Raw genomic sequence first — 25,747 nt, 5'->3', positions numbered from 1 at the left:
AGAGTGACAGACATTTTAAAAGTTGGTGAAATGTATAGGCAACCAGTCTAATGCAAAATTAAAAATTCAAGTCAGCAAAGCAGTACAAACTTTTGTTAATCATCCAAATATTTATCACATTAGTAATAGGAAGCCTGGGGACAGATGAGGAAGCTGACATTTCCTACATGGAATAAAGAACTTAAAGGACCACGGCACAGGTCTCAAAGCACAGAAATTTGCTTTGGCAGGCTGCTGCAAAACCAACTGAGGCAAAGGAGAGGTTTAAAAATGCTAAATTGTTTCACTTTCTATCCTCAACTACCTTTGGTGAACTGGGAGACAAGTCCTGTTCTCAGCAGCTATAAGGCTGTGTTTTGGAAGATACCATGCCACAGAGACAAACTGAAATATCATCTATAATTAACAAATACTAGAGTGTACAAGAGTGATTAGATAGGACACTGCTTCTGTCATTTGCACACTGGACATAAGCAAATACTTTCCCCATTGCATGACAAAACAAGACATTAAATAAACACAACTGTTTTACCAATGATGTTTGTTCATTGTGTTGGAAGGCACATGGTGCAGCTGCTTTCCCACTCATTTCTATTACTATGACAGTAATGTACAGTAACGGAAACTTTCAATAACAAATGAAAAACAATAAATAGCAATTTATCTTAATGGGTTGACAAAAAGTATAAGCAATGCTTTATTTTTACAGAAATACCTAAAAAGCAGAGCTTGAAGCACTTAAATGTCTTCTATTAGGGAACAAAAAATGCAGACACACGTAAGAACTTGTTCCTATTATTTTTTACAAAAAGAGAATTCAAAATAAAGGACTGGCACATGTTATCTGAGGTTCTTGATAACTATTTTTATTCTTTAAATATTTTAAGCCAAATAAATTCAAGGGGTTTTTGCACTAAAATTCTGGTTAGTGAGAAGATAAATTAGGTAACTGAACAATTACACCATCAGGGTCCAGCTTCAGAAATGTAGTACAGTCTTCCACAGTTACAGAACTCGCACATACTCTGAGCCCACAGAAACCCTTCCTATTCCTCCTCTAGGAAGGAGATACTTTTATTATGCCCAATACAATCATCAGCTCATCGGGAAAAGGGCCAAGGCTACGTCAGCTCTCCTTTAGAATCAGACAAGGGGTAACACTTCACACCACCCACGACCAGTGGTTACCAAGTGGCACAGCCACCATGCACTGCTTGGAGTACATTCCCATACATAATGCACAGTGGCCAGAATTTAGTATTTCCAACATTCCTACCAACTCACCTGTGGATACATTGTTTTGGGGGTCAGGGAAGAGACTACAGCAATGAAAGTATGTTTAGGTAAACACGCGTAGTAATCAACATCCTTAAATGAAAAATGATGTTATTTTTTTCACCCAAAACCGGTAACATGCTTTTCCACGTACCAACTTCAGTGTTTCTGAACAAAATGCAGACAACATTACATTAATAGGATTAGTTTATCTGACCGATTATCTGACCAAAAATCACTAGTTTAAAACAGTTCCCAAAAATTATTTATACTTTAACATGAATATGGGCTTTGTTTTTACTGCTGTTTTACCCAGTCTTAATTACTTCACACAGAAAACTAGAAAATAAACACTTAGTTCCTAATAAAACAATGTTATATCAATTACAAAGCACTTAAAACTATATAGACTATTAAAAAAAATACTTAAAACTAAATTCAAATTTATGCCAAGGCTAGATTTTTTACACATCAGTCCCTTATATAGTTCACTTGCATGCATTTGCATGATTAATAGTTCAGGTTCAATACGGGATAAGATAAACTATACTCACAGCATCTCTCTCTCTCTCTCTCTCTCTCTGTATATACATATACACACACACACACACACCCCCCCTCCTGTATGGATAGGTTTCTATTTAATTCTAGGTACAAGGCAGGATGTGAACGCTACTTTCATTATAAAGCTGCCAAAGAGACTTTGTAGCTAAAACATTGATTTCTCCCTCCAATATATGTCAGCTTGAGGGCACTTTTCAACTAACACGTTGATCCCTGAAGCAACTTTGGTTTTAGAAAGTGTTTTTGTAGAACAGTTACCAATCAGTTTCTCAAGAGGGCTCTCATTTATGGTGCATGACTTCATCCTAGACATTTTTCAAATTAGCTGACACCAAGATGCTACAGCTTTTCATTATGAGGAGGTGCTATTTATTCCGTTAGCATATGGTGCAGCCTTTCTGCTGTCCATGGAAGTATGGTAAGAGTTGCCAAGGGACGGTACCACTTCATAACTATTTAGAGTCTCTCAAATTAACACCTTCATCCCCATATCTTGTATATGGATGAATTTTTTCTGAATACCATTCGCAGTTAATTTCTCCCTGAGAATCTCCAGCTAGTCCTGTGACCTCCAGAAAACACATGCAAAGGCAAATTACCAAGATTTTTAAGAACTATGTAGCTTATTATTCAACTACCCCAAGACAGGCAACCCAGGACACACTGCAATCTTCTAACAAATGCAAATCAGTTAAGGAACGAGACAAAGGCAACTCAGCAGCCACCTCAGGCATCATTTGCAATGAAGTCCTGTTTCAACTCAGTTAAGAAGTAATATGCTAACCCTTCAAAGGCACCACAGAGAAGAGAAGTGAATGTATTTTGGGACTTTGAGTAAATCTCCGGGCTTCCATTTTATTTAATGAGGGCATTCTCCTAATTTCGAGAGCCTTTTCATGCTTTGCATGAAAAAGAAACAATTAGAACAATCTGAAACAAAATGAGTGTGAAATTTTGCCAGCATCTCACATGCTACTGTAGCAAATGCAAAGACGTGCAATAGCTGGTCAATTTAACTTACATTCTCAGTTACTAAACACTACCTGAAGGTTCATTAAACTCTTTTCTACTGGAAATATGCTATAAAGTACTTTGTATCCACAACGCTAAGGATTAACCTGACCTTTCTCTAGGGCATGATACATTCCTGCTCCAAGTCACTCAAATACAAACCTAAAATAATTTTAGCTGTTCTTCTCATGTCACATTTTAGAGTTGCATCTTTTAATAGGTGACTTGGAGAGTGTCAGTAATCTACCTTATAGTTCCTTTATGAGAAACACCATGGAGTTAATGGATGCTAGGGAAAAAGAAAAAAAAAAAAAAGGCATATTAACAGATTAAGGTTCTATTACACAGTCATAAAAAACCCATAATTGAGAATCCTGGTCAGCCCTTGAGGGAGACAAATAGACATAAGTACTCTTTCACATGGCTGGTATCTGTGCCTGCTGTATGCAAATTATATAACAACTTTTGCCTATTCTTAAAAAATTACTTCAATAGCTCCTGGAAATGACAAGGCATAATAATGGGACACTGCTTTTAATTCTCTGCCTGGAAAAACTGAGATAGTGAGAACTTGGTCAAATACTGATTTTACCTGAATTAACTGCTTGGCATATGACAAGCTACAAATTCTTTACACTGTGTATCACAATAACTGTATGTAAATCAAGATGATTTCTGAAATCCATCATTACAGCTAACCTAATTATTTAATATATTACAGTCCTTCTAAACAGCATAGAGGAAGAACAGTTGTTTGTTATCAATAAAACCTCAAGTAAATCTACTCCTGCTTCAAATTTTGGGAGATCCGTTTTTGCTTCCTGTCATGTGGCCTTTAACACCTGAACTGTAAAGAAGCAGCAAACTTCTCTTCATTTTCAGGAAGTACACTTCTGCTTGACTGAACTCTAAGACACAAAAAAGTTAAGTGAAATGGAATACTGCTATGCAGCATAGAATGGCATTTGGCTAGTAACATATTTGTATATATACAAATATATTACTAGTATTATAGTAGATATATTTGGCTAGTAATACTATTATGCATTTAGACACATGATGGTGTCAAAGCAAACAACTTTGAAACAATATTCTTTCCATGTAATGACTTCAACACACAACAGCCCAAGGAAGCAATGAATATTCCTTGACGCGATCTGAACCATTAAATATCTAATTATATTTTCTTTCCTTCTTCACAAATGTTTACTTTGGAATGGCAAGAATATGTACTCAGACGACTTGCTCATCATGCTCCTTCCCTGACAACCACATTCCTTCAAATACAGGCAATGGGCACAAAATGAAACGTGAGCCTCCATCCAAATATGAAGAAACACAGGACCCAAGGGAACGGCCTGAAGTTGTGTCAGGGTTAGGCTGGATACCAGGAAAAGGTTCTTCTCCCAGAGGGTGGTTGGGCACTGGAACAGGTTCCCCAGGGAAGTGGTCACAGCAGCAGCCTTACAGAGTTCAAAGAAGCATTTGGACAATACCCTCGGGCACAGGTGATTGTTGGAGATGGTCTTGTGCAGGGCCAGGAGGATGATCCTTGGCCCCAATGATCCTTGTAGGTCTCATCCAAATCCATATATTCTGTGATTCTGTGAACACTTTCCACTATGACAGCGACTGAGCACTGGCACAGGTTGCCCAGGCAGGCTGCAGTCCCCATTCTTGGACCTATTCACTATCTGAACATGGTCCTGAGCACTCAGCTGTAGGTGGCCCTGCTTAAGCAGGGGGCTTGGACCAGATGACCTCCAAAGGTCCCTTCAGACCTCCAGCAGTCTGTGATTCTATGAAATATTCAGCAGTCTGACCAATGACAAGAATCCCTCTCAACATAAAGCAGTTCTCATTAATTGCAGATAGTGCCTGCAGTACTAAGACTGTACTCCTGATGCTACTGTTTGAGAACAGGAACAAAAAAAGATTTGGACAGCATATGGAACATTAAATCCATGTGAAAATCACAGGAGAAAACAACAACACATAAATACCCACAATCTATGGGTAAATATGATCTCTACGAAACAGCTGCTGTAAGGGAAGCTACAGCCTAGCTGATGGTGATGATCTGGCCTGAACTACATTCAACTTCATCATACTCAGGATGCTCTACTGCAATGCTGATAGTCCAAACCCTCAGGGAACTACAACTTGTGCTGAATATAGTTGCCATCATCATACTGCCAGTAGCACATGGAACCTGTCCAAACCTTTATCCTGGCTTCTCAGAGAGGAATTTCAGGTGAGATGTCAGATCTTATCTTTGTGATAAGTGTTATCTGCCAACATGGTGCTAGAAGGCATCTGAAGAGAACCATGCAGAACACACAGATTGCCTGAGGGAAGGGTGACGCTCACCTGCATAGCACAGATTTCCTCACAGTCAATTCAAGTCTCTGTGATGGATTCCTACAGAAACTAAACCCACTGCAAATATTAGCAGATTAATATTAGCCTTCTCTAAAGGCAAGGCACAGTAGTACTGCTGATGTAGTTTTCACTAACAAATACAGAACAGATAATAAAGAAGCATATTTAGTAACAACCCTACAGGACTTACGTTGGGGAAAGAAAGAACAAACCATCCAAAGCAGATGCTAATCAGATTCTTTGCTTAATTTCAGGCACTACAATAAAGAGAACTATATATGAAACAATAACCCACACTAAGAAAGTAAATCCATTAGAAAAATGTCACAATTGAGCCAATACAATCAGCATTCAAGGACACTGAAAACACTACATTTAGGGCAGACAAGCAGCTAGGCTAGAACACAATCCCACTAGAAAATCACACAATGCCAGAGAGAATTGAGAGAATGCCTGTGCTCTTGCTGAGTATAACATTACCATGAAGGGCTGCCAACAGCTTGGAAGCCTTCTTCTGTAGATATTTAAATACAAATATACACACTTTAAACACACTGGGAATAGGTTTTTGCCATCCTTACACTGTTCCACAAAAAAGATGACTTTAGTATTAACAGAGACTATATCTCTTGATTTTTGTTAAAGACACCATGTAATACCTAATTTCTCTCATGAATTTTAACACATTACCCTTCTGTTTACAAACATTCTCCTTTTAAAATTAATTTTATTGGGATTTTTGTTTCATATCCATTACACTGTAAACTAACTCTCATTTTTGTTCTGTAATAGTGACATGCACTAAAAGTATATGGAGTATAAGTGTAAGATCAAAGCCTTTCTCCAATGCAAATATTTGTGAATGTTTACACTTTGGGACAAAATGCATTCTAGACCATATTCTACATTCGAATCCAGGGTATGGCAACTGATTAATTAAAGAAAGTGTACTTATAAAACATCTGTTTTCTTCTCACATAGAAAATATTGCATAGATATAATCAGTGTTAACCACATATTAATTTTGTTTAGTTCAGTAAATGTAAGGCATACCTCCATTATTATTCTCCAGAGCTACCATCTTGCTTTGAGATTTATTGCATCTGTGATGACAGTGACTGATGTCCTCTTTTCCATCTTTCTTATCTTTCAGCTAATGAAAATTTTACTTTTGAAACTGCATTTTATAACAATACAGTTCAGGTAATTCTTAACTTCTTATAGGAATTCTTATCTGCTAACATTTTTGTACTGTGTGATCAACACAAAGACAAATACCATGTATGAAATGAAGAAAAAAAAAATTAGAGATAATTTAAATGAGAAATTCGCAGCAGAATGCAAAACCCACATGGAACCTATCTATATGAAAATATTTAAATCCTATGAAATGAGTTTAAAAGCTATCAAAGCAGTGCAAGATGTATTGCAATCTGCTGCTCAAAACCAAAGAGTAAAATGTACAGTTTTGCTTATCATTATCAATGGAAAAACATCTTTTAACTATGGCTTTTTATGTCTTCAGATAGGAGATGTTCTTAGAGAGAATGAGAGTCCAACTTAATACTGTATGTTGATGTACTTATGCAAATGGGAATTGTTTTTTTCTTCTGTAATGCACATTTTCTATATTCCACATGTGAACTGCCCTTTCCAGAAGGAAAAACCTGTTGGCAGCTAAGATGTACATTCACCCACAGCAGAACAACTGCATGCTAAAGACAGCACCAGACAGAACTCACTGAGGAAATTTCGAGTTTGATTTGCCTAAAACTACAGAAATAGAGATTGATTTCTAAGAACTTGAACTAAAATTCAGAATAAAGCATCTGATACAAATTAACTTTTTCTACATAAATGCAACAGAGGCAAAGGAAAAGGTCTGTGTCATGTTAACAAATTAAATTTCTACTAAGAAGCCTCCTCAATTGAGAAAAATCTGTTTAATGGAATCTCTGGAAGAGTCAATATCTTCCACTACGGCCCTGACACAGGACAGTGCACCAACAGAACTAATATTATTTTAGTAATGTCTCCAGCATTATGGTGATCCCACCTTCCGTTTTCTGTTTTCACCTCTCAATCTTCCATTCATTCATCGTCAAACACAATGCAGATGATCAATTCTTATCTCACTATTAGCAATGGAGAAATTTTCTATTTAGAACTGTTGAGGGCACACTGCAGGCCACGCTGAACAGGTTTCCCCTCCTTTTTTATACAGATGCGTGATGTCCTTACATGTTTAATGAGCCTTTTACCAGGGAAAGAAAATAAATTATGCACAGAATATGCATAGAGAATATCCTCTTGCAAAGGTCCATCCAGAACTCCAGTAAGAGGTGAACACATTTTGTTGCTCTGACAAGTGTTTCATATATGTTGTTAGAAGTAAGTTAGAAAGTAGGTGAAAAGGTATTTTACTGACTAAACATTTTCATTGCCTACAATGACAGGTAACAAGAATAAAATGCTCCAGTAGTTACCCAGAGAAAGAAGCATGTCTTCAATCAAGGAATAAAACTTGAAATGAGGAATACATCCTTTCTACTGAGATTGGGATAGTTGTCGCTTATTTCTATGGAAACAGCCAAAACAGGAGGCTCTCAACGTCTGAGAAACTTATATAACTATAAGGGAAACTAATATAAATAGACGGCTGTGTACACATGCACACAGTCTTCCTCTGTCCCCTAAGATGGCCACAACCATACAACATAATTTAAAAACCAGAAAAAAATCTATTCCAACAGATTATAACAAATGAAAGGTCTTTGGAAAGAAGTTGCACTCAGAGTCAAAAACCAATATACTTTGCTCTAAGAAGAAAACCAAGCAACAGTTTCAATGGTTTGCCACCGTCAGCAGTTCCAGAAGTTATTATATCCTACATGCTTTTATAGGACATGCATGCCTTTTACAGCCTCAGGCAGAAACCCCTTCGCCACTGCCACCTAGACTTAGTCCTGCACTTCCACCTCTCTGGTAATTCCATGTCTTGCTTTGATGAATGCAAGAAAATCTGAACACTTAGTAGAGGAACTTACAAGAAAATACAGGAACAGTACTTTTTAAAGCACCTTACTCTCAACATATACAAAATATGCTATATATGGGGCCATCTGATCAAGAAAAAGAAAAGAAAAAACCCTGATGTGTAATTTTGCTCACAACATTTCAGGTTTTACCTTGTGAGTAAAAAGCCTGCATCCATACAGAAACTTCATTGAGTTCTGTGCGCCCTGCTTTAGCCTGCTCTCTCATTTTTTCATAAATTTTTCCTCTCTATGACACCAGAAATTGAAAAGGAAGAGAGAAAATTCTATATCCCGATATAAAGAGGCAGTTCTCTGTAAAGCAGTATTTCAAACCAGACATACGTTTGTCACCAAAATGTGTTTCACTCTCCTGCACCATTCAAGAAACTCCCCTTAAAAGCCCACGAGGTCCACATGGAAGGAGAGGAACCAGAAGTCATCCTCTCAAAAAGGAATCTTTGCCTCTTTCCATACAATTTATTCACTATATATTTCCCTTTCCCATGCTATTTGCTCAGGATCATAATCTCAGACAAGATCAATGTTCATTGAACTATGGCAATAAAAGAGTTAGACTGAGCTGGATGAAGCACCTGTCCCCTCTTCCCCTTTCAATGTTAAGGAAATTTAATCTGTGCCTCGCTTTTATCCAGTATTATTTATGATACAGTACACAGCTCAATCTCTGACTGAAGCATACTGAAATTACAATGCTTACTGCTAAATAGTAGAAAATACACACAAGGAAATTCCATAAACACTACTGCCATGGTAAAAAACCCCCTGAAATTAGCATCCATTTTTTTTCACTTTTAATGAAGATGACCTAGAAGATTCATTATTGTGACTAGAGCACTAGGGAGTAAAGAATTTTTTCAGGCTTCCTAATAACTTTTCATCAGCAGTGGTATCACATGGTACCACCAACTCATGCAGACTCAATTGTTTTTAAATTTACTAATTACTGAATAGCTCTACTATGCTCTAAGAGAGTAGTGTGATTTTCCAACCCAGATGCCAACCCTACAGAAGTGAATATAGCACTGTTGTTGAATGCTTTCAAGAAATTTGACAGGAATGGTATGAAATACCAGCCTGTTGAAAATAAACAGCAACTCAAATTTTTGTCAAAAATGTTTAAATTGAGTCCGAAGAGTCAATATAAATTCTCAAACTTTTATTTTACACAATTCTCTCATCTCTCTAGTCCTGTGGATAGAGCTCTATATATTCACTTCACTGGCAACTGGCAGAAGAGAAGCTACAGCTGCAATTCCCCCAGAATGTCCAGGGGAGACAAATACAAGTTACTGAACTAAAATGAAAATTAAATATTAACAATTTTCAAAAGGGAGCACAGTCTCTCTACAGATTCTCTTCCAGCTAGCTCCTATACTTTTCACAATTTGTCTGTCAATACCTAGTAAATTAACCGTTACCCTAAATTTTTAATCATGGAGCAGTCCCATATCACACACATACACTACACTATTGCCAAGTTAGAGGTAAGATTAATTTTCAGTTTCTTTGGAATAGTAATAAGCATACATACAGAAAAAAAAAATACTCACAGCCCAGTACATTTCAAGCGTGAACATTTCTGAAAGCTTCAGTTAGAAATGAAAACAGTTTTGAAATCTCATTATAAAAGCTGAAGAAAAGGCCCAATCAATTTAAACATCAGACAGCACAGATGCAGAAAAATCCTTCAAAAACTCAGTTCACATTGACCATTTATACCTACATGGAAAAAGATGACAGGAAATGACTTACCACATTAACGAAGTATAAAGATTGTTAAGGTTTCCCTTATTTTCACTCAGTGAAAAACAGCAGGAGCCTGCTGCTCAACATGTTAATGCACATCTGCCTCTCAGAGAACCTTCATAATACTGGTTCTAGAATTCTTGAACACTGTGCGTTTGATTTCAAGAATTCAGAAAGGTTACCAGAGAACCCCTGATTTGAAAGGAACACTTTCCACTGATCATACAAGACAAGCAATGTATTATATTCTAGGGATTAAAACAGCTTCTCAGAAAGCTATCAGAGATACAGATGCTTTCCTTTAACCACTTTGTACTCCACTCTGTTAGGCATTTCCACACTGACAGACGTGTCATCTTCTGAATTAAAGCAGGAAACAAAAAAGGTGGAGGGACAGGGGCACTACCAAGAGCTGTCTAGTATAAGGGAAGTGTTTCCAGCAGACACCCACAGACATGGCAGCACAAACTATTGCAATCTGGAACACAGAAGCCCCAAGCTCAGTCCCTCATTAGAGGAAGGCTTTTCTGTTCAAACAGATCCCCCATTTTCTTTTGTGCATTTATGTAGATCAAGTTGAATAATACAAACTCATACAAACCTTAAAAAAAAAAAAAATTCTAAGTCAGGCTCAATCATGAGTACCTTCTAAGGCAGAAGGCATAGCCTATGAGGCCGAGTTAGAAAAAGCTAAGTTAGACCAACAGCATTATAAGAATTCTTGAAAGAAGACAAGTCCAGTGTAAGGTAAATGCCCCAGATTCTTCATGCCTATTGGCCACCAAGCTACACCTGACATTCTGTGAAGGTCTCACTTCTCCGAAAGAAGGAGAATGATTAAAAAGAAAAATATAAAAAATTAAAATCAGTGTTACCTATAACTAACTTTAATCCTAGAAAACTCACACTTATGTTTTGTGCTTTACTGGTAAACTCAAATATCGACAAACTTTATAGTTATTACTTCAAAACCTCTATAAAATCCTCTAGGAGCAAATCCAGCTCAAGAGCAAAAACAGTGTTTGACAACATGCTGGGGGTTTTTTTGGGCTTTTTTGTTGGTTTTTTTTTTTTTTTTTTTTTTTTTTTGCAGTGCAATTGTCAGGTTTTAAGTATATGTATTTAAACTCCTTTTGGTATCTCTTTTCACATCAGTGAAATTAGTTTCCCCTTTGTTATTTGAAAAGATGAAGCAATCCCTTGAATTTATTTGCCTTTAATCCTCTAAACAATTTCTGTAGCTCACACCAGATGCCAAGAAAGAGTATCAGAAATCCCATATCATCTGCAGATGGACTAGGTGATCAAACTGGTTTTACTACTAGGTTATGGCTTCTGTACAAGCTTTCATCAAAAGTCTCATTACAGCAAGAGTCAGTCTCACCTCATGAGCACACAACTTGGACTTTCGGTAGAAAAGTTTCCAACTATTGCTGTTGTGATCTAAATTTGAGCAGTATCAGCCAGGTAAAGAAACTAACTCTAATCCAAACTTTCCCATCTCAACCTATCACTCCATCCAGTGCATGACTCCACTTTTAATTCCTGGTTAAAACCAACAGTTTGCACCAGTTATAGAAGTCTCAGGCACAACACTTAAAACCAATGTAAAACAAATTTCAATTCATAACACAGACAGTTGAATATCATTTGAAGACATTAACTTTAACCAAATGCATTATAAGAATAGACTTTGTATGATTCTGCTGTCACTCTACAAGGGAGCAAGCAGAAGCCAGGACACTAGAAAAACTAGAAAACCACAACTGTTCTACAGAAAAAATTGAAGATTATTTTCTTTTTCTTCAACTGCTGTGTACAGGCCATCCCACTAGGACAAAAATACCATAACAAATACAAAACAGTAAGAGTAAATCCCCACTTGCCTAAGGAATGTAGCACATTCTGAAATGCCCAAATTAAAAACTATCAAAAAGCTGAGTGCTTCTGTCCAGGGCTGTTAATTGGTGAATTATTTTCTATTCACCTTTTCTGTTGCTATAAAACAGCTGAGAGGTTTTCTTGAACACACCAATCCCCTTGGCACAAGTCTGTGCTCCACGCCTTGCCAAATACCAACTCACCTACATTTATACCTAAGCTTTGTCTCAGGGCTGTAAGCCTTCAAGTAGGATGATTGAATTATCTTATAAACAAAACAAGTAATTTCTTCCCAAATCATGAACCTCTTACTGGTTATGCGGAGCACTCCAGCTCCACCTATACAGATCTATCTCTTTGCTAAAGTTAAAAGCAAATGTTTCATCTGAGTATTCTGAAATTTTTACTAAGTATTCAATAGAAACAGGATTATGAAGCCTGTTTATCTTCCATAGGCAAACAGAAATCCCTTATCAATAGCTTCTAGTTAAGGCTGACCTGAGCTGAATCAGGGCAAAAATCTACAGTGAAAGCATTTGCAAAATGCCAGCTCCAAACCTGCACCCAGTTTTGTAAAAAGGCTGTGTTCAAAGCAAACAAAACCAAACCAAACCAAACCACCTGGATTGACATTTAATATCAAACTGCTCTCCCACCTCTCCATACATTGCACAAAATTTGCATCACCAGTGTCACCAGGCAGTTATGGAAAAGGCATAATAATGCTCACTAAAGGCAGAACTCTGAAGAGCTTTTTCCGTTGTTGTACTGACACAGATGGACAACAATACCTCTTCTTCCTCAGGAGTTTGTCCTTTATTTGCTGTGATTCCACTCATCCTTCTGCATTCTCCTGATGCTTTGAATGCTCCACAAGCACCTTTTCATACATGAAAGCAAAACTAAATCATAAATTGATTTTACATTATAATCTTTTTAGTTGAAATATACTTCAAGGAAAGTAGTTAAACAATTAATTTTAATGTACCAGCAGTAAGATTTTTTTTTCCATTATGTTCCCATCTGAAGACAAGAACAAATCCAGTAACAGAACATCAACATTAATTTATGAGGAGAAGAAAAATGACTTAGTAACACTGCAGAAGGATACCATTCTTCAATAGGTCATGGAGGCATAAAATTTTCAACAAATTCATTCTTGTACCACTGTATATTCCTGCTAATAGGCCAGGGCACAACTGAAAAATTGTTAATACCTTGCTGCACAAACTTACAGAGTGGAAAGAAGCTAACTTTTATAGTCTCTGTTACCCTAATCAGCAGTAAAACTGGGGAAAGAGGCGGGAAGCCTCCTACTTGCTTTCCCTTGAGCAAAGGGCAGAAAATGAGTTGCACTTAACCATGAAATGCAACTCAATATTAAGCCTCTATTTAATAAGTGATACTAAATACTACTATAGACATGTTCTAGTGAAGAAAGCTGTGCACCTAGAGAGCCAGAACAGCACAGAACAGCCACAATAATAATTTGCTACTAGTTTCATCCAACCAACTGGAACCTGCAAGGACACTCAAAACTCAAGAAACTTTCTCTTCAATAACCCAGTTATGCATGAGTATTTTGTGAAAGTGCTTGTGTTCTTACTAGAATACAGTACCTTGCTGAATGCAATATAAGGCACAATATAAAAGAATTGTTTTCTAACACAAGGGAGGGGAGAAAAAAAGTCTGTTTTGGGCACAGTAAACGCCATGTCACTTTAACTTCTTCACCCACTCAACCCTGAGTCTTTCAGAGAATGGGGAACCAGAGAGGGAAGAAGATGGCCCAGACATGTGCCAAGCTAAAGAACTTCCACTGAGAGTTTAGAAGCCAAAGTTCCTTTAGGCTAAGCAAAAAAAGAAGGCTGGTTAGAAACCAGCAAACACTTCCACCCTAGCAGTTAGTTGCTTATACAGGTTCTACAGCTCCTCAGCCTCAAACCTAATGGAGTACACACACAACAGAACATGGGATTTCATCATGTGCTCAAGAATACAATCCCACAGTAACTTATGATTTTCCTCAATTTTCAGGGCCTGAATTCCTTTGTGTTTCACTAAGAAAAGAAAATGGAAGAAATAGGTTCTAACCTGGCAGCTCTAGAAAGAGTTTTCAGATTTTAAACTTAGAAAATGTTATTCTAATCCTTGTTCACAAGGACTCGTTTTAACCAAAATGTTTTATTATTTGGTGAACATGATTAAAGACTGATTCTTAGTCACTATTCATATTTAATAATGAAATTTAGAACTTCTTTTTGTTAACTAAAAAAACTAAGGGCTACCAACATGCATTTACAAAATAATTAAGCTCAGTATTTGTTCTGTTTGTTGCACACTTACTGTTTTCTAGTTCATTTGTCTACTCATGGTTTAGGAATACAGGAAAATGGAATTTCCTAGAAGGTTCACAAATACAGGAACTTAAAATTGATCACTTAGTTGAATAAGAAGCTATATCATATGTTTTGTATTTATTTAGAGGCACCACTACCGTTAGTGACTGCTTTTATGATAACAAAATATTAGTAAAAATTTCACAGAAATCATCTTCAACTTGAATTTTTCTACAATATGTGTCATCACATCAACACAATTATCTGTTTAGCATTTTTTTAATATAAAGTAGCTAGACTTTTATTTGAACATTTTGCTAAGTCTAACTAAAGAACAAACTGCCACAAGAGCATAAAAGATTTAATACTTTGTTTTCTGAAGTCTCCTAAATGAAGATACACTCTCAAGTCCTACTGACAACATCACTCTCAGAAGTCTTAAGTGAATAAGCCATGAGTTTCCCGTCCTTGTAAGTTAAGGCACAACTAATTTCTCAGAACCAGGTGTGTGGATGGAGTCACAACTGACCATTCTATCTGCGGGGTGTTACTGCAGCTTGCTGTATGAAAGAGGAAACGGTTTCAAGTCAAAATAATTATTCCTGCTCTCCTGTAAATGGACATTCTCTACTTTGTTACAGTACCTGCAGAAATGACCACAATAAGTATCTTAAAATTCCTTTCACCAAGGCATGGTCAGCAGTACACAGTGCTGCTCACAATGTCAGATATTTACGCAGTACTAACTCACAATAAATATCTTATAAATCAAGTGCAAAATAGCTTTACTTCTGTCAAAAAAGAGCTCAAGTGGGAACAAATACATGAAATCTGACCTTTACATGAAGAAAAGCTCATTTAGTTACTACCAAGGAAAACTGGTTCTGTTACAAAAGCTTTCAGCACTCTGCATTTCTAAATCTATTAGATGAAGACTTCTATATATTTTTCCTCAACTAAAGCACACCATGACCCTTTCAAAGAAAGTGAAAGAGGAAAAAGAAAAAAAAAAAGAGGGGAAAAAAAAGGACTGAAATGCACTGGAGACCTACTGCTACCCACAGCTACCAGATACATTGATTTGGAGAATATTACCAGCCATCTTGATTTTGAATCAGATATACTCTTTTTTACAATTCAGTTGTGCACAGTTTTAAGAGCTCATTTAGGAAAAAAAAAAAAAAAAGAAAATATTTATACTGGAACATATTCCAGTTAGCTCCAACTAGCTGCAGCTGCATATCAGCTGTGATTTTCATACACCGCTTATCAAAACAATTCACTGCCATGTCTATCTTAAATTAAAGCTTTACAGTCAAAAGTTTTCAGTTATACAATAATTTTAACACTTTTGAAATAATAATTATGGACACTAACAGAAGCAGTGCAGAATGAAGAATAATGTTTGAGCAATTTCTAAACATTAACTTATCTGTGTCAATGGAGTAAATGTCAACATTCATTATATGCATTTGCATTTCTGGGATTATTTACACCTATCACAATTTTCTCCAGTTATTAGTGAGTCTCAAGGGAAAAAGAAAGGAAGCCAGCATTGTCAAACTCTACTTTTCAAATTGCTGCTCAAAGTATTTCATCAGCAGACAGCAGTTCTGCTGAGAACTTGAAGCTAAGCACTGACTTTGCCGAGGCACAGAAAATGTCATGGTGAAAGACTGCATTCACCTACAGTGGGATCAACTTCCTATTTCTTCACATATTGCAGGGCAAGACATGTCAACAGAGGAGAACGAAAGCTTGTCTATGAAGAGCAGTAATGCTATACTAAACATTGGTAGAACACAAAGGTAAATAGCACAGTGTATTTCCTTTTCAGCCTGGAAATGAGCCAGACTGGTATTTACCTCCACAAACACCCTCTGAAGTGTTGAAAGTTTTGGGTTTTTTTTTTTATTCGGAAGCAAAACACAAGATGGAAGGCAAAACTCCAGCATCTTTTGTTAAAAGAACAAAGCCTATAACTTACAGAATTACCAAAAAAAGAAATGAGCCTTTTATTGCTGATTGAGCTCACCACAAACAACTTCCAGTGAATACCATGTCCACTTCAAGCAATTGTAAAGCATTTGAGGTGTACAAGTGTACTTTTGGTCATTTCTAATGCTTATCAACCCCCCAAGACATCTATTGTCTGCTCACAAATTTGCTCTCCATTTATATAGAACCTTTTCCACAGAGCTGAACAGAAATGCCCCAACCTCAAAATATAAAAGCTCCATTTTTAACGGAGCATAGTTTAGGAGCTGAAATCTAATAAAAATGCTCCCAATGTTGCTAAACTATTAATGTAGATAAATGTACACAAACAGAAATGTTTAGAAAGCTCCAAGGTTCCTCCTTATACATTGGATCATTAACCTTGCACATCATGAAATTCATCTGTTCACTTATTCAAGTAATAAACAGCTAGGATATGGGTAACATTAGTAGTTAAAAATATACAAACCAGAGCCTCCTTCCACATTTGTCTGATCAGAAGCCTTAATGCATAGGAGAGAGAAAAAAAATCTTGTGTTATGTTCTGAAGACCATTACTAGAACTGTTTCTGTTGCAGCAAGAAAAGAGCAATATCAGAAGACAGACTCTACAGAAGACCTCAATCAGATCACTTGTCCAGCTTCAGCACTTCTGATCAACCATGACAGAGCATTTGGGTCCAACCTGACTGCAACCCAACAGCTCAAAATCAAGATTCCTGATTCATGGTTTGCAAATTCTTTGGCCCAGTCACAGTTAACAGTTCCACATAAATGCATTTATTTATACTAGAAGATTGGGAGTGGCTTTACAGGATGGCAAAATCCTACACCGAGCCTGAAAAGTCAAGCAGTCTGAAATAAAGAACTGCCTGATCTAATCAATTTTTTTACACTTGTGATCTGACCCCTTTATTTAATTTTAAATTACTTTCATAATGCATGCAAGTCACAGAACTTCTCTTTTAGAGGACTCTTAACTTCCTTACTGGATAGAATGAAAGACATTCGAAACGTGCAACTGAAATTTTACAGAATGTAAAGCAAAGCTCAGGTCCTTTCTGCCCTTGACTTTGTTTTAACCCCAAGGAAGATTCCGAAGAAAAATCAAAGAGAACTAAATTCTACCTACTTTCTCTGCTACAGAATATTGACATGACTTTTGTAATGTATTTATTTTCAGGAAGTTTCAAGTTATTCTTAGGTTCACCAACTGAAGCATTAAATACCTTTGCAGCTCCGTAGAGGTAGGGAAGTGTGTACTTTTAATGCTTAAAGCATAAAAAAATTTCATGTCTTGGGGAGGGAGATAAAGAAAGGACTGCAGTTCCAAGGCTTCTCAAAGCTGATACTCAGTATCTGTGGATGTTTGACATTCGTGCTTTAGATTCTTATCCATGTATAGTGAACAAGAATATCACCAACTCTGACTCACAAAAATGTCAAGATGGTAAACTACTTGTTTTCTTGAAGCGCTAGGGGGCTAAGGAGTTCTTTAAGGAAATTCTCTAAAGAAAATAATTATTCTCTATTCAGCTCAGTGTGCAAATGTCACCCCTATAACGTTGCAACTAAGAAGGCATACCTCAATATTACTTAATAGCGAGGGGGCCTAGTCATTAGAAATACTACGCCCCATGGTGCATTCAGAACCACCAGCATCCTCACATCAAGACAGAGCAGCTGTTTAAAGGAGAAATTTTCAGCAAACAGAGCTTACCTAGATGATATTTAATGACTTGTGATTTAAACCAGGAGATTAGGCCAGTAATCTTGTGCTTTCCTGTACTCTGATCCTTTTATCATAATTAAAAGACAGTTACAATGCAAACACACAGACTGGATTAATTATTGCAGCACTATAACCTGTCTTGTCATTTCCTAAATCTTCAGTATCAGATTCAGACTATGCTTTCTGCAAAAGAAAGGAACAAAATCTTACAGGTTCAACTACTAGACATGCAGTTATTTCCAGTGACTTTTCAAGAAAGGCCTTATCTGTATCTCCAGCATAGGATTACACACATTACACACCTGCCACCATAGCAGAGAGGCATCTACTTGAAATTAAGGATAAAGACATTCCTGCTGAAAACTGTTTCAAGCTACCTTTTTCTCCCTTACACTTAAGCAATATTTAATCACTATTTAGTAAGGGATATTTATTGTGGTAACAAGAAAGAGGATAATCTGAAGGGGTATTTTTCCCCCAATGCTTGCAAATTAGTCCAACAGTTTAAATTTTACCTTTTAAAAATTCCATCTCATTCAGTTTAAAGTTTAAACTTCTTTATCTCTGAAGACAACAGTCACTAAACTTCTCATTTAATTAATACTTCATGGAAACTCACTCATAGACTGTTGGGCTTTTTTAAAAAAGCAGGCAGTTACAGTTGTATTGACTAAATCTGCATGAGCAGTTTGCCCTCTGGTGACTAACTTTGTGAGAATATTTTGCAACACATATAAGACTGGTATGAATAAACAATGACTGGCATGTTCGCAGGCTCCATAAGAAAAAACATTAAAAGTTTTAAAAGAAATGGTATGCATCAATTGTAGCAGTGCATTATGATTTCCTTTAAATTAAGAGGAGAAAGAAACTGGACTGAAGATAAAGTGCCAAGAAGATGAAGAACAGAAATTCAACTGCAGAAAAGACACATACAGAAAAGAACTGAAATTCAAAAGTTTAGCCTAAGACTTCTGAAAGCTAAGACAAAATAAAGGAATAAAAGGTCCCTAACTGCATACATTCCTCAAGGGTATGAAAGGCAAATCCAAAATCAGTTTGCCCAAAATCAGCAGGGAAATAGTACCACATCTCAGTAACTAATGAGAAACAGAAGACCAAGACAGAAAAACCCAACTTGTCTAGCATCACAAAGAAATCCTCATTGACTGTGAAAAATAAATCAAGTCGAGATCCTAGCTAGCTGTCTAGCTGCTAGATCACACTTCTTTCATATGAAATGGCTAAAGAACTGCAAAGTCATCAGTTCCTTTTTGTTCTATTATCCAGATCACATTTGTCCCATACACCTGGCTTTCCCTAACAGCTTAAATCACCTTAACAAACAACTGTACTTGCCTTACTGTTAGCTGCTCAACAAAAAGGTTTTCACAAGAGAGGTCTTTCTTAGTCTTGCCTTGCTTGTGTATGCAAGGACTGTTGAAATGTTGTCTGAGGTTAACTGCCATGACTGTTCACCTAAATTCTTTCTCACCGTCCTTAGCTAAGACTTCCTGTTGGACAATAACTACTTCCATTTGGAGATGCTCAAGCGTGTAGACGTACAAGTTAATGACAGAGGAAAGGAAATGTTCAGGGTAGAATGCAAAAAAGAATTGCAAAGTAGAGTTAACTTCCTAAATCATTGTTGTGTCTTGCTTGAATTCACCAGGAAGTTTAGTTAGTTTGAAGATCAGTAGAATGCTTGATAATTTCTTCAATGATCACAAATATTGATCATAAACTCACATCCTCCCAGCTACCTCAAAATAGTAACTTCCTTATGGTCACCTAGCAGATAACCTTAACACTCTAAATAAATGCTGCTTCTATACTCCTTCCCTTGTAAAATTCCTTCTGAAATCAGCTCTTTCACCATCTGGCACTCCTCCTGCTCTCTCTCAGCCTCTTGTGTAGCAGCACAAGGGGAAAGAAAAAGGTAGCTGCTAGTCCTGCACAATTTTGATGTGGCATTAGCAATCAGAATCCTAGAAAACATGCAGTCAGCTGGACAGATATCCTTATGAATTCCTAAATACTCCACAGGCAGTGGTGCCTAACACATCTCCAATAGCAAACTACATTTTATTTAAAAGACAAACCATGAATCTGCATAATACTTTTTAAAGGAATGAGTTGAATGTTTCTAAAATGCACACTGTGATATTGCCCTCTCTTCTCAGGCAGAAAGAGTTAAATATCCTCTTTTTATTCCCCGAAGGCTGCTGGTCCCACGCAGAGGTGCCATGTTTTATTTAAAACATGCTCTCTCTCAGTAACCACTTGTTCTAATTGGCAAGGCAAGGCTGGGTCCCCAAAGCACACAGCTCGTTAGATTCAGTTTGGATTACAAAAACACGATGAAACAAACTGCATCGAAATGTACAAATTAACAGCCCAGGAGTGCACGACACGGACATGGAATTAGATTGTAATATGGAACAAACTCCACAGGGAGGCTAGGGAACAAATCACTAGTGTCTCTATAAACTATAGAATGGTTCCAAATGAGCAAATACACAAAACAGAGCACAGACTTTTCCATAAATCAAGCAAATTGCTAAATTAGAAAAAAAAGAATAACATTCCTTCTTCTATCTTATGCGTACATTTATAAGAGAATGGAGTCATTAAAAAGTTAAATAAATTAAACCCGTGGGTTGCACATCCTCAACAGGTAACTCCACTTCCATGCTGGCAAAGTGCAAACATCATGGCAATTAAGTCATATTTCTAAACATTTTTTTTACATCAACACAGAACCTATACACAAGAGACTAAATTACAGCTGGTGCTTCAACCAGTCATTTGGAAAGGTTACGAGTTAGAATGGGAACAACATACTAAGAAAAGGGAAAGAAACTGGATTTACCATAAAGAAAAGAAAAACATACTAGAAAACAAAACTATGAAAAACTAAAAAAAAATGTATGTCTGAGGAAAAAAACGGGCTTGAGCGTTTTTCTTTGCTTGTAGATCAATCTATACAATGGGACTAGCAATCCCCTGAGATATGAAAAAGAAAACACATGGAAAACATCGGTGATGTCTTGACAAGACAGAGCAAAAAATTAAATGAAGCCTTTCTGGTAGTCTTTTCAAGTAGCCAGTGCTTAGAAAAGGTAATGTTTTTGCTTGAGTGAAATTTGTATTTTTAACAAATGAGCCCCAGTCCACTAGAATGAATTTTGCAAGACACAATCCAACAGCCACTAATGTCCTACAAGGTAGTTTGCTGACAGGATTGACTGACTGTAAAATGATAATAGTTATTAATTAAAAGGCATTCAATTTTACTAGTCCGTGTTGGTGAAAAGACATTTATGTGACAGGATAATGCCCCACAAACTTAAAGCAGCCAGAAAGAAGAAAAATGAAAAATCTGTCCTACCTCAATACACAACATTTGAGTGACAGCTGTAAAAGAAATTCTTTCTTCCACTAACAATTGCATAGAAACTTCATGGGTCTGTCCTCCATCAGTTCTTGCCCCCGTCCACTATTTCATCCAGGGTAAGTTAAAGGAGGATGAAAAAGGACAAAATAATTGCGTACACCAATCCAGCAGCTGAGCCACTGACCCTGTTGACACCCTTCACAGCACTGCTGCACAGACAAGGATGCCTTTACATAGCCAGGTCCCGGGAAGGCGAGGGTTGTGCCTTGTACACAGCGTCTTCCACAACTTTTTATAGAATGCACAGCCAAATCACACCAGTATTGCCACAAGGCAACACAGGAGCACTGTACTCTGCAGCTTCCATGCCATGACAGTGTAGATATGGACCCCTCAAGTAATGTTTTACTAACTTCCTTTAACATGTTATCTGTACTTAACTCCAGCAAGGCTAGAAAGCTTCAGGTATCCCTCTCTCCCAATTCCCAATTCTTCTGTATATACTGAGCCCTAGGAAGCTACTGTATAAATATGTTGGATGATTTCGTTGAAGTTTATTTTTGACAAATGTAAAATCATTAGTTCTAAGCTCAGATCATACAACTGTATTTGAATAAATTCATTTTCTCCTGATTTGTATTTCCCCTCCAAACCTTTAAGACAGGTTAGGGTAAAAGGAGTCAACTAAAAATCCCGTCTGAACCTTTCCACCAAATTTTGCCATGTTTTAACAATCCAAAAAGAGCTACTACTAGGTTTTTTTGTGTTTTTTCATTTCTTTAAAGCCAAAGAATAATGTGTACAAACAGAGTAAAAGAAATGACTGGGGTCAGCAGTGCAAATCAAGCACATAAATAACTGAAGCAGTTTATCCAATTTTTTTCTTAATTCCATTTCACAGTGACTCTTTTTCAAGCTTAGCACACATCTCATATTTTAAGTTTACTAATTACACTAAGACATCTTTTTCCTACCACGTTTACCCATTTAGAAATTCTTTGGGTACAGAGTACAAAAAAGAAATTGAATGTATGCCAAACAATATCTATGGTTACATCTGAAATGTTATATTCTTTACTAGAAGGTGTTCCAGAAATAAGAAACATTTGTGTTGCCACTGTAACTGCTACACAATTTTCCAAAGAAACATTTAGCTGCAAGCTTGACTGTGTAACAGAAGTTAAAGATGAAGCTTGACTACTTTCAATCTCTAGCCAGGGAGGGCCATTTTTTGTAGCAAGCAGTCCATGTACGTCAAAATACAAAGATACGACTATGACAGCAAATTCTAACCTAATGAAGCAACATAATTGAGGCACTGGCTTCTCTTATGAGCCAACAAAGGGAATAACATACTGAAATGTCGTGTGTAGTGGTAAAGAAAACTAGTTCTTAGCCATGTTTTCAAGTTTCTGGAAACACTTCTTCCTGCTTTTCTAACAAAGTGCTAAAACTTGTGGATTCACATCAGAAATTACAAGTGTATCAAAAATACAAACATAACAGAATTGTATCATTCACTTAGGACTGAAAATTTTATGAACACAAGACTGAATGAAGCATAATTTAGTAATTACCGTACAATAGGGTACAGCAAAAAAAGCATAATTTGAACCAGCAACATGAAAGATGCACCTATTGAAAAGGTTTCCAGTAAGCAAGCTGCAAGCTCGACTAAGAATCAAACCAGCAGTTAATTAACAGTAAAATCTATTTAGACAGGAACACTGATTTTTGCCAGCTTATGCTTACAATAGGAGTCATTACTGCCAAATGTGGCAGCAATAACAGACAAGTTCTAAAGAGCTCCCAAGATTTACAAAAACTCAGAGAAAAGGAAATTGTACTATTCAATAAGTCTGAGACACAAAAACCTGCCAATTTTGTAAGCTCCAAAAACTGCATGTTATTTAAGCATGACAAAATAAAGGTCTGTGCAACAAAGGAGGAAGGTTAAGATATGCAAAAATATGAAGTAACTCTACAGTCAGACATCTGAGTTCAGGAAATAGGTGAATAATCTGACACTTCTAGACCCAGACAATATATAGGACATAATAATGTCTATTTTTTCTTTTTCACTCCTTATCAGGAACATAAAAAATACTCCCGAAGTTTCAAAATTTCATAACAACCTAGCATACAGTTAAGCATTTGTTTGAAAATACAGATGTGGTTCTAGAAATACTGACTTTCGGCAAGTATAATGAAGACTTAAAAATTCTAATTTTATACTCGCCAAGAATCCAATAAGTAAAAAAAAAGTGTTTTATTTCAACCTAACAGTAAGACCAAACTATGAGTGGAAAAAACTCAGATAATTCTTGGGTTTTATGTCTGAGTTATTTTTTCAATTTCAGTGACGCTGATCTAGTACTTTGCACAACATGAATATAAATATTGCACAGCTGGATTAAGGGATGGATAGCCACCTCCAGAAGTTTCAATTACATGTTCAGAATGCCTATGATTTTGATTCACAAATCCATGAATCCACTAATCGTATTTTATCTTCTTCCAGTTTTGCAAGTGAATCTCTCCACCAAACCATCCAGTGCTGCGTTTACCTTTAGGTTCACACACTAAAGAACAAGCTGAAATCCACTTCCTGTACCTGTCTTGCCACTGCTGATAGGAACATAACACAAATTAAGCCTTCCAGCCTCACAATCAAATGGATTAAAGACAGACTGAATTTCTGGAGGGTGATGTAAGTAGAAAGTATATTCTTATCATTTTCTCTATTTAAATTTTTGTTCTTACTCTGTAATAGTTTGTTTCGTGACTGTTCCCATAGGTTCCAATTAAAATTGAATTCTTGAGCTAACAGGTGCTGTTTCCATGAATGCAGAATTCCTGCCTGAAAGATCCTATTTTATCAAGTGGCATTTCAAAAAGAACTCAAACAATGTCCCTACCTGAACCTGATACTAGAACTTCCATAAACCTAATGGGAGCAAAGATAGGTTAATAAAGAGTACTTCTGAAAATTTTAACTCACCATTGTTTTGTAATCAATCACTCAGAGTTTACAGTTTACTGCATTGAAAGAAGAAAGGCTGCAGCATTCTTAAAAGATGCTGTGCCACTAAGGGAGATACTCTGGCCATAATTTACATTTTTTACTTACCACCCTATATTCTCACCAAAAAAAAAACAACACAACACCAAAATAAACTCTGAAACCCAAAAAACCTCTGAAACCCACACCACTTTACTGCATTTGTATTCTAGATGCATGGGAAGTCTGAAGCAACGATGTCTTCACCATCTAAAGAGCGCATTTATTTGAAGCACTTCAATAAGGAGGGTTACATTTGTTCTGTATCTGGAGACTCTGGGGTATTGACAACACACCGTCACCACTGAATTGGAGACAGAATGTTGTGAACTACTTTGCAGAAGTACAATTAACTTGAAATTATTTCAGAGAAGCTCTTGAACATTTCAGAGTCTGTTGCTTCTACGGGATTTAAGTAAAACAAGTCAGGTATTCCTTATGGGAACAGGCAGATGGTGTGAAGAGGAGGCAAAGACAGCTGAAGAGGGTAGCTAACTTAAAGCTCTTCTACAGTATTTATCAACCCTTATGTGCAAGCTAAGAACTACTCTGTGGCAAATGAACATCAATTTTGTGGTTGTACAGAAGAGCTTAGTTAACTTTCTGGATCTAGATCAAAACACTGGGCAGTCACAGGCAAAGAGCAGCATGTATCTGTGCAGTATGCAGCTCATTCTTGCCATAGAAAACTGAACAACTTAATCACTGTAATAACTTGTGAGCAGTATTCACACATTTAATGTAAGAAAAAGTACAAAAGATAGCCAAAACAAGGAGTAGCCCTGCTATGTTATCTAGTTGCTTTTGCAGTTTGTCTTATCTTTGGACAAATGTGAGTGAAAATTCAGTGAATTTATTTTGATAATAAATTTAGAAAACAGAAGCATTTGGTCAAACAATAAGGCAAATTGATATTACCCTCTGCTCCAGTTGTGGGCTAATTAATCTGATGGATGTCAAACTTGACCATTTTTTCCCCAAGGGATGGGTGTCAGGGTTTAGGAATGGTAGTCCAGAATTTAGTGTCCCACCGAAACTCCAAACTACAAGCGGCTCCCTCACTTTCCCCTCCCCTTGTGGCAGGCTGGAGAGGAGAATTGGAGGCACAAAGGTAAAGATCACAGGCTGAGATAACAACAATTTACTGGAAACAGCAATGACATTAACAGCTACAATATTAATAACAAAAACATACCAGAGAGAGGAGAGTGGTTCACATGCAAAATGCTCAGAACTGGCGTTACTCAACCACTCTTTCTGCCAGACTTTCTTGACTGGAAGGCAACCCCTTCTCCCTGGAGG

At 36.9% G+C, this 25,747-nt stretch overlaps 1 protein-coding gene across 1 annotated transcript in view; it reads right to left on the bottom strand.

Annotated features, from left to right (window-relative positions):
- ZFAND3 (zinc finger AN1-type containing 3) overlaps positions 1–25,747 on the bottom strand; it is a 135,085-nt gene that overhangs the window by 73,438 nt on the left and 35,900 nt on the right.

The sequence above is a fragment of the Chamaea fasciata genome, unplaced genomic scaffold (genome assembly GCF_029207755.1).
Source record: "Chamaea fasciata isolate MVZ Bird 193981 ecotype frontalis unplaced genomic scaffold, bChaFas1.0.hap1 SCAF_3, whole genome shotgun sequence".
In the NCBI taxonomy this organism is placed as follows: domain Eukaryota; kingdom Metazoa; phylum Chordata; class Aves; order Passeriformes; family Sylviidae; genus Chamaea; species Chamaea fasciata.
This window is presented reverse-complemented; position numbering and strand designations above follow the sequence as displayed.